Source organism: Phyllobates terribilis, unplaced genomic scaffold, assembly GCF_046119375.1.
Source record: "Phyllobates terribilis strain yellow unplaced genomic scaffold, ASM4611937v1 Scaffold_740__1_contigs__length_735296, whole genome shotgun sequence".
In the NCBI taxonomy this organism is placed as follows: domain Eukaryota; kingdom Metazoa; phylum Chordata; class Amphibia; order Anura; family Dendrobatidae; genus Phyllobates; species Phyllobates terribilis.
In genome coordinates, this window is record NW_027363500.1 from 169,569 (window position 1) to 180,166 (window position 10,598).

Sequence of the window (10,598 nt, forward strand, 5' to 3'; positions counted from 1 at the left end):
TGGATGTTTTCCTGCTACTATCCAAGTTCTATGACTCTCGTTAAAACAAAGCTTCAAGTGATAAATGATGGATGAGGTAGTGGCAAAGGAGAAAGAGCAGGAGGAACAGGGACCATTCACATCAATATCAGGCCAGTCAACCACATATGTCTTGTAGGATATGTTTCTGTAACAAAAGGAGCGGTTTGGCTACACAGTTATAGGGCATACAGTGAGTGCAATGCCTACCAAAACTTTTGAGGCACTCCAATGCCCCTTGGAAATGACATGGAGGTCAGAGGGCCTTAACTAAACCTTTTTTTCCATTTATGGCAACTGGGTCTCCTGTGCACTGTTGGCCTAAGCAGTGAATGGAAGGCTTTCCAAAAATTATAAGGAACTGCAATGCCCCTGGAAACAGACGTGGATTACAGCGTACTAAAAACCTTCTACCCATTATTGGGGAGTGTGTCTCCCTTAGTTTTCACCTTTGCATTGAAAAGCAAAAGCTGACTAAAATTAGGAGGAAATGCAATGCCCGTTGGAAGAGTCGTGGAGATTAGAGGTAAGGTAATTAAAAACAACATTTCAATGCCCCTTGGAAGAGCTGTAGAGTTCAGAGTGGCTTAAGAAGACGCTTTTAATGCCCCTTTGAAGAGACGTGGAGGTCACAGTAGCTTAACAAGACGGTTTTAATGCCCCTTACAAGAGCCATACAGTACAGCATCTTAAAAACATTATTCCCATTATTGGGGAGTGGGTCTCCCATAGTATTTGATTATGCCTTCCAAGCAAAAGCTTCCAAAAATTATGAGGAAATGCAATGCCCGTTCGAAGAGTCGTGGAGATCCCAGTAGCTTAACAAGACGCTTTTAATGCCCCTCACAAGAGACGTGGAGGTCAGAGTGGCATAACAAGACAGTTTTAATGCCCCTTACAAGACACGTGGAGGTCAGAGTGGTATAACAAGACGCTTTTAATGCCCCTCAGAAGAGACGTGGAGGTCAGAGTGGTATAACAAGACGGTTTTAATGCCCCTTACAAGAGACGTGGAGGTCAGAGTGGTATAACAAGATGGTTTTAATGCCCCTCAGAAGAGACATGGAGGTCAGAGTGGTATAACAAGATGGTTTTAATGCCCCTCTGAAGAGACGTGGAGGTCAGAGTGGTATAACAAGACGGTTTTAATGCCCTTTACAAGACACGTGGAGGTCAGAGTGGTATAACAAGACGGTTTTAATGCCCCTCTGAAGAGACGTGGAGGTCAGAGTGGTATAACAAGATGGTTTTAATGCCCCTCAGAAGAGACGTGGAGGTCAGAGTGGTATAACAAGACGGTTTTAATGCCCCTCTGAAGAGACGTGGAGGTCAGAGTGGTATAACAAGACGGTTTTAATGCCCTTTACAAGACACGTGGAGGTCAGAGTGGTATAACAAGACGGTTTTAATGCCCCTTACCAGACACGTGGAGGTCAGAGTGGTATAACAAGACTCTTTTAATGCCCCTTACAAGAGACGCTCATTATTCTGGCATTTGGCAAATATTAAAAATGATGGTAATCCTAATTGACCTAAAATGGGAAAGGTTTATTCTGATTTCATGTCAGATATTGAGAAAAACCTGCAGATGTGTCTATTTATACAGTGTATGGAAACTTCTGATTTCAACTGTGTATGTATATATATATATATATATATATATATATATGTGTATAATATATACACGGCGAAGCTCACACAACACAACACCCACAGCAGAGGAACTGGCTGCACACACACCTGCTCCTGTCAGTGCTGTGAGCGCTCCTCATGTCGCTGCTGGCTCCGCCCCTCATATCGCTGCTGGCTCCGCCCCTCACATCGCTGCTGGCTCCGCCCATCAGCCGCTCACAGTCCTCAGCAATATGGAGACATCCGCACTGATCAGAATCCTCGGGGGCGTGGCCTGTCACTGTAGTCACACAAGGGTTGTCATGGAGATCTCAAGGGAAGGCAGGTGGGCGGGGCTTAGAGCAGGAAGTAGAAGCCGTGCAGTGTGATTGGCTCCTTACCTTCTGCCAGTAATGGAGCAGATATATGGCTCCTATATAATGGAGGGGGCTCAGGAGGGGTTCCCCACCCAAAAGGTCAGGGGATAAATAATACTGGACATGAACGAGGGCAGGAGGACATTATTCTATATTGTAAGAAATCTGATTTCTTCTTTCCTCACAGTTTTTCCTGTGCAAGGCCACATGTATTGTGCGATAATCTGTGAATATGGGGGGATCTGCTCCTCACATCCACATCAATCCCCCCATGTCTGAGCTCTCCCTTACAGGGGTCTTCTGCTCTGCACATTGATGCCGTATCCATGGAGATGACATCATGGCCGGTATATGCGGATCTCCCCGATGGGACCCTCATGTATCTGGAGGACGAGGCACTGCTGCTCCTCGGGGAGAGGGGGCACAATTCCTGTACACATGATACAGGGGCTTCTGCCATCTCTGGGCTGAGAATAATGCTGGCAGCGCGCAGTCTACATGATGTGAGGATTACAAGTCTGCAGTCACAGAGAGTCACACAGATGACTGCAGCCTTCAGCTTCACACCGGACAATCCCTTTAAATACATGTATATTGGTCTAAAAATACTTTTTACTATTTTGCTTCTTGTAACATTTGCTCTGTTCGGCCTTTACCAGCTTATTGTTTCCCAGCAGCACATTGATGGCTTCAGAATGAGTTAACTTGAGATTCAGTCAGTGAGCTCCTTATGATGTGGAGTTTCCAGCACTTTTATTTCTGCGATGATTTATGACTGCATCAGAGATCAGCCCAACTTTCATGCTGGTCTGTGAACATAATCAGCACAGAGAAGGTCAGAATGAGCTCACTGATAAATTCTCAGTGAGCTCATTCTGCAACTAGCAATGCAAAGGAAATAAAAAAGCCAAATTGTTTTTGAAACGTTATTGAAAAAATATTTGTATGTATATATTTAGCCCAAAATGTCTGAGTGTCCATATCCTTAGTACCAGCACAGCTGGGGATTTGGTATAATCAGGGGCGGACATAGGAATCATGGGGCCCCATAGCAGAAGTTCTAATTGGGCCCCCCCCCCCCAACAAAAATATGTAAAAATGTAAATAATTGTCGGGGTCACAGAAGAGCAGATCTCACAACCTTCCAGCCTTTACATAGTAATTTTCCTCCTGCTGAAGTCCTAGATCCCTTTTTCATTGCCCATAAAGTGTGGTGCCAACAAAAGTGCCCCCCAAACACGGTATGATACCCCCATGGTGAATTCCTCCATATGCGCAGTATAATGATCCTACTGTACCCGACCTCAACTCCCAGGGTAAAGTATGACACCAACACAGTATGATCCCCCAACTGCCCCACACCTCTACACACTCCATAGAGTATAATGCACTCGCCATGGTCCTCCACACAGTATAAGACTTTCGCCATGGTCCTCCACACAGTATAAGGCACTCGCCATGGTCCTCCACGCAGTATAATACACTCCCCATGGTCCTCCACGCAGTATAATGCACTCCGTCGTGGTCCTCCACGCAGTATAATGCACTCCCTCGTGGTCCTCCACGCAGTATAATGCACTCCCACGTGGTCCTCCACACAGTACAATGCACTCTCCGTGGTCCTCCACACAGCACAATGCACTCCTCCATGGTCCTCCACACATTACAATGCACTCCCCCATGGTCCTCCACACAGTACAATGCACTCCCCCATGGTCCTCCACGCAGTACAATGTACTCCCCCATGGTCCTCCACACAGTATAAGACACTCGCCATGGTTCTCCACTCAGTATAATGCATTCCCCCATGGTCCTGTACGCAGTATAATGCAGCCCCCCATAGGGTAAAATGCAGCCCCCCCCACCCGTAGGGTAAAATGCAGCCCCAGTCCTCCAGTATTATCAGTACTCACTGATTTATAAATAAATCCATACTTACCGCTCCTCGTTCCCCGCTGCTTCAGTCTCTGCAGCTGATCACCTCAGCAGCTGCCAGCTCCACTGTCTGACACAGCGTGGCGCGTCATCATGCTGCTGCGTCAGACGCAGAGGAGGAATGATGGGAGAGGGAGTGTCACATGATGCTCCCTCCTCCAGGTTTTCGTGGGCCCCGGGCGAAAGAGTCTCAGTGGCCCCTTTAACACATCCAACCATTCATGATGCACAGATACAGCAGAGAAATTATATAGACATAGTACAATGCCAAAAATTTCACTGACTTCTTACATTTCATGAGTGATATCTTTTGTAAATTCTACAATAGCTCAGAAACCGGTGAATCCTCACAGCGCACAGTGCAGACCGGACAGTATAGTCCTCCATACAGTGTTATGGCACCACTAAGTCCTCCATACAATATTATGGGCACAACATAGTCCTCCATACAGTATTATGAGCCCCATATAATGCTCCATACAAAATACTGGATCTCATATAATTCACCATAGAGAATACTGCCTGGTCCCCATGTAATGCCATATGCAGGCTGGACCCCATACAGAGGCCCCACAAGCCCCCCACAAGCCTGCAGCATCCCCCCCAGAGCCCCCACAAGCACGCAGCATCCCCCCCCAGAGCACCCACAAGCCGGCAGCATCCACCCCAGAGCACCCACAAGCCCGCTGCATCCCCCCCAGAGCACCCACAAGCCCGATGCATCCCCCCCAGAGCCCCCACAAGCCTGCTGCATCCCCCCGGGGCCCCCACAAGCCTGCAGCACACCCCCCCAGAGCTCCCACAAGCCCGCAGTATCCCCCAAGGGCCCCCACAAGCCCACAGCATCCCCCCCAGAGCCCCCACAAGCCCACAGCATCCCCCCACTAGAGCCCCCACAAGCTCACAGCATCCCCCCCCCAGAGCCCCCACAAGCTCGCAGCATCCCCGCCAGAGCCTCCACAAGCCCGCAGCATCCCCCCAGAGCACCCACAAGCCCGCAGCATCCCCCCCCAGAGCACCCACAAGCCCACAGCATCCCCCCAGGGCCCCACAAGCCCGCAGCATCCCCCCCAGAGCACCCACAAGCCCACAGCATCCCCCCAGGGCCCCACAAGCCCACAGCATCCCCCCAGGGCCCCACAAGCCCGCAGCATCCCCCCCAGGGCCCCACAAGCCCACAGCATTCCCGCCACAGAGCCCCCACAAGCCCACAGCATCCCCCCCAGGGCCCCACAAGCCCGCAGCATCCCCCCCAGAGCACCCACAAGCCCACAGCATCCCCCCAGGGCCCCACAAGCCCGCAGCATCCCCCCCAGGGCCCCACAAGCCCACAGCATTCACCCCCCCAGAGCCCCCACAAGCTCGCAGCATCCCCCCCAGAGCCCCCACAAGACCGCAGAATCCCCCTTAGGGCCCCCCTAAGCCCGCAGCATCCCCCCCAGAGCCCTCACAACCCCGTAGCATCCCCTTAGGGCCCCCACAAGCACGCATTATCCCTGCATTATTCCCCAGAGCCCCCTAAGATCTCCACAAGCATTAATTAACCCCACCAGACTGCCCTCCAGCATTAACCCCCCCAAATCCCTCACTCGCAAGTATCAAGCCCCCTCACCCCAAAAACAACAAGAAGAAAAGACATCAGACCAGCAATTAATAGAACAATCTCCTGTTTCTCAGCTTAGGATACTGACCTCCTCCTGCAGCTTCACCGGCAGCTCTGTCTCTGCATGAGACTCTGGCGTCTGGTGCTGAACTAGAACACGCCCCCGGAAATGACATCACACCTGGAAGGATCCCATACATTCTAGTGTCTAGGGCACAGGAAGAGGTAATTATTGTGACGGCCGGGGCCCTGAGCAGGCGGGGGGGCCCATAGTGCGCCGGGATGCCCGACGGCGAGTAAGCCCCCCGCCTGCTCAGGGCCCCGCCGCTTGCCTGGGTGCAGGAGGGGGACCCGATGCGGGGGTACACAGTGCAGGCGACTGCTATGGGGCCCCCCCCAGCTCACGGGCCCCATAGCAGTCGCGTGGCCTGCCGCCATTGGCGGGACGCCACTGGGTACAATGGTGTCTGGCCTGGACAATCCTCTGTAAGGGAAACCAAGTCCGAACTGATAGATTTTCCCTGCACTGATACATTGTAGCAAACGGTCAGGACAGGAGGGGGATGTCTAGACTGAATACCATTGTAATAAATGCTCCGCTGCTGTCAGGATTAGATTTTTTTCAGGTTCTGGATATTAACAAGAATGATTTTATTCTCAGACAACAAGCAGAGATCTTACAAATGGCAGAAAAGTTGAATAATCCTTCATTGCAGAGACGAGAACTTTCCTCCTGTATCCGGCGGATCGTCCTGTGGCTGAGAACAGTCTTTGCGGCGCGATTCCTCCCTATGAGGGGAACGTCGGCGCGGTGGAGCTGCTGTATCAGCCACGGAGGGGAATGAAGAGCAAGAAAGATTTATCCTCATCCTGGAGGATCCGGAACTGAAGACTGCGGAGATCAAAGCTGAAGGTGAAGCCACATGTGATCTGTATACATCGGCAGAGGGGTCGTCACATGAGGAAATCCCCCCATATATACGGAGATGGCGATCTGTGGGGGCTGGACACAGAATGGGTGTGTGATGTAACCAAAGAGAACACTAAGTCAGCACAGGAGCTGTGTACACAAAACGGAAGCCTTCTGCAAAGTTACTTTATTCTCTTTATCCCCTTCCCGACATCCGCAGAATTTAAGTGTCGCAATTCCAATGAGTTGTGGATTTTTGGTTCAAGTTGCCCAACGGGACCAAAAAATAATGTGATAGAAAAGTATTAAAATTGAAATTTATATATATAAAAAAAATCCTTTTAAAATTTCCTCCCTCCATTTGTCAATACAAAACAAGACTAAAAGATTATATATATATATTTATTTATTTAGTATTGACACACTGACAAAAAGTCCGATCTATCAAATCATAAATATATTAACCCCTACAGCAAATGCCCAACAGCAAAGATAATCTAAACACCCAATTTTTTTTTCTTTTTGGGTAATTTTACCTCCCAAAAAATGCATCAAAAAGAGATGAAAAGTTTGTAGACAGCAGAGAATGGCATCAATAACCCCCGCAGGTCGGCGAGCAGAAAGCGAACCTCGCCCAGATTCATCAGCAGAAACATGGAACAAATGCAGGGTCTCACAAAATGGTGACACAATACCGGGTTATTTATTACTGTTTGGTGACACCATAATACGGCAATTCTGGCTTCTTAATTTACTTTTCCGCTATTTAACGTGCGGTTTAAATAATTTGGGCTTTGATAGGTCGGACTTTTACAGACACGACAATATAAAATGTTTCTTTTTTAATTTCTTTTTTTTTACCTCGGAAAATAGGGGTGATTTAACATTTTTGTTTATTTTTTTTCCTTTATAAAACTTTTTCTTTTTTTTCCAATTTTACTTTCTTTTTTTATGTCCCCTTAGTGCACTTGAACCTGCAATCTCTTGACTGCTTATTCTATATACAGTAATCCTCTAGTAATGCAGTATACAGTTTATAAGATTAAGTCCAGACTGTGGATGAACTTCACAGGAGTACCAAGATGGCAGCCATGCAGGCCTTCACCATTCCCCTGACTGCCATTGTCATCCATTTCCTGGCGATAGCTCAATATAAATGCCGCTGTTGGCTCAGGTGGCCACAGTCTACTCAAGTTGCTGCTGTCGGCTCAGGTCACCGCTGTTCTGGGCTGGCTGGCAAATTGCACACAGTAGCAACCCATCCTTATTGAGTTTTATCTATGGCTGATTCATAAAGTGAGTAAAGGTTACAAAGCTTTAAAAAGATAAAGCCGGTGTTATGATGTAATAGTTGAGGTCAAATGCCGACTAGATTCTCATCCACTTCTATCAGTGGGCTACTCAGAGAGGTGTCTGAGACTCTAGCCAGCATGTGACCAGGCTCGGACTGGCCTGCTGGGGAATTCCCCGGTGGGCCCCACTGCAGGGCCAGCACTGACAAGAGAAGGAAGGCTCCTCCCACTCCTACCCTAGCACAGCTATGCACTTGTCTATACATCGTATGCTGTGTGTGTGGGGGTGTGTGGTTTGACTTGTCTATATACCGTATGCTGTGTGTGGGGGGGACTTGTCTATATACTGTATGCTGTGTGTGTGGGGGGGACTTGTCTATATACTGTATGCTGTGTGGGGGACTTGTCTATATACTGTATGCTGTGTGTGGGGGACTTGTCTATATACTGTATGCTGTGTGGGGGACTTGTCTATATACTGTATGCTGTGTGTGGGGGACTTGTCTATATACTGTATGCTGTGTGGGGGGCACTTGTCTATATACCGTATGCTGTGTGTGGGGGACTTGTCTATATACAGTATGCTGTGTGGGGGACTTGTCTATATACCGTATGCTGTGTGTGGGGGACTTATCTATATACTGTATGCTGTGTGTGGGGGACTTGTCTATATACCGTATGCTGTGTGGGGGGGGACTTGTCTATATACCGTATGCTGTGTGTGGGGGACTTGTCTATATACCGTATGCTGTGTGTGGGGGACTTGTCTATATACTGTATGCTGTGTGTGGGGGACTTGTCTATATACCGTATGCTGTGTGGGGGACTTGTCTATATACTGTATGCTGTGTGTGGGGGACTTGTCTATATACAGTATGCTGCGTGTGGGGGACTTCTCTATATACTGTATGCTGTGTGTGGGGTACTTGTCTATATACCGTATGCTGTGTATGGGGGACTTGTCTATATACCGTATGGTGTGTGTGGGGGACTTGTCTATATACCGTATGCTGTGTGTGGGGGACTTGTCTATATACTGTATGCTGTGTGTGGGGGACTTGTCTATATACCGTATGCTGTGTGGGGGACTTGTCTATATACTGTATGCTGTGTGTGGGGGACTTGTCTATATACAGTATGCTGCGTGTGGGGGACTTCTCTATATACTGTATGCTGTGTGTGGGGTACTTGTCTATATACTGTATGCTGTGTGTGGGGGACTCGTCTATATACTGTATGCTGCGTGTGGGGGACTTGTCTATATACTGTATGCTGTGTGTGGGGGACTTGTCTATATACCGTATGCTGTGTGGGGGGACTTGTCTATATACCGTATGCTGTGTGTGGGGAACTTGTCTATATACCGTATGCTGTGTGTGGGGAACTTGTCTTTATACCGTATGCTGTGTGTGGGGGACTTGTCTATAGACTGTATGCTGTGTGGGGGGGACTTGTCTATATACCGTATGCTGTGTGTGGGGGGGACTTGTCTATATACCGTATGCTGTGTGTGGGGAACTTGTCTATATACCCTATGCTGTGTGTGGGGGACTTGTCTATATACCCTATGCTGTGTGGGGGGACTTGTCTATATACAGTATGCTGCGTGTGGGGGACTTCTCTATATACCGTATGCTGTGTGGGGGGACTTGTCTATATACCGTATGCTGTGTGTGGGGAACTTGTCTATATACCGTATGCTGTGTGTGGGGAACTTGTCTATATACCGTATGCTGTGTGTGGGGAACTTGTCTATATACCGTATGCTGTGTGTGGGGAACTTGTCTATATACCGTATGCTGTGTGGGGGACTTGTCTATATACTGTATGCTGTGTGGGGGGGACTTGTCTATATACCGTATGCTGTGTGTGGGGGGGACTTGTCTATATACCGTATGCTGTGTGTGGGGGGGACTTGTCTATATACCGTATGCTGTGTGTGGGGGGGACTTGTCTATATACCCTATGCTGTGTGTGGGGGACTTGTCTATATACCGTATGCTGTGTGGGGGACTTGTCTATATACCGTATGCTGTGTGTGGGGGACTTGTCTATATACCGTATGCTGTGTGTGGGGGACTTGTCTATATACTGTATGCTGTGTGTGGGGAACTTGTCTATATATCGTATGCTGTGTGTGGGGGACTTGTCTATATACCCTATGCTGTGTGTGGGGGACTTGTCTATATACTGTATGCTGTGTGTGGGGGACTTGTCTATATACCGTATGCTGTGTGTGGGGGACTTGTCTATATACTGTATGCTGTGTGTGGGGGGACTTGTCTATATACTGTATGCTGTGTATGGGGGACTTGTCTATATACTGTATGCTGTGTGTGGGGGACTTGTCTATATACCGTATGCTGTGTGTGGGGAGCTTGTCTATATACCGTATGCTGTGTGTGGGGAACTTGTCTATATACCCTATGCTGTGTGTGGGGGACTTGTCAATATACCCTATGCTGTGTGTGGGGGACTTGTCTATATACCGTATGCTGTGTGTGGGGGACTTGTCTATATACCGTATGCTGTGTGTGGGGGACTTGTCTATATACCGTATGCTGTGGGGGGGACTTGTCTATATACTGTATGCTGTGTGTGGGGAACTTGTCTATATACCGTATGCTGTGTGTGGGGGACTTGTCTATATACCGTATGCTTTGTGTGGGGGACTTGTCTATATACCGTATGCTGTGTGTGGGGCACTTGTCTATATACCGTATGCTGTGTGTGGGGCACTTGTCTATATACCGTATGCTGTGTGGGGGGACTTGTCTATATACTGTATGCTGTGTGTGGGGGACTTGTCTATATACTGTATGCTGTGTGTGGGGGACTTGTCTATATACAGT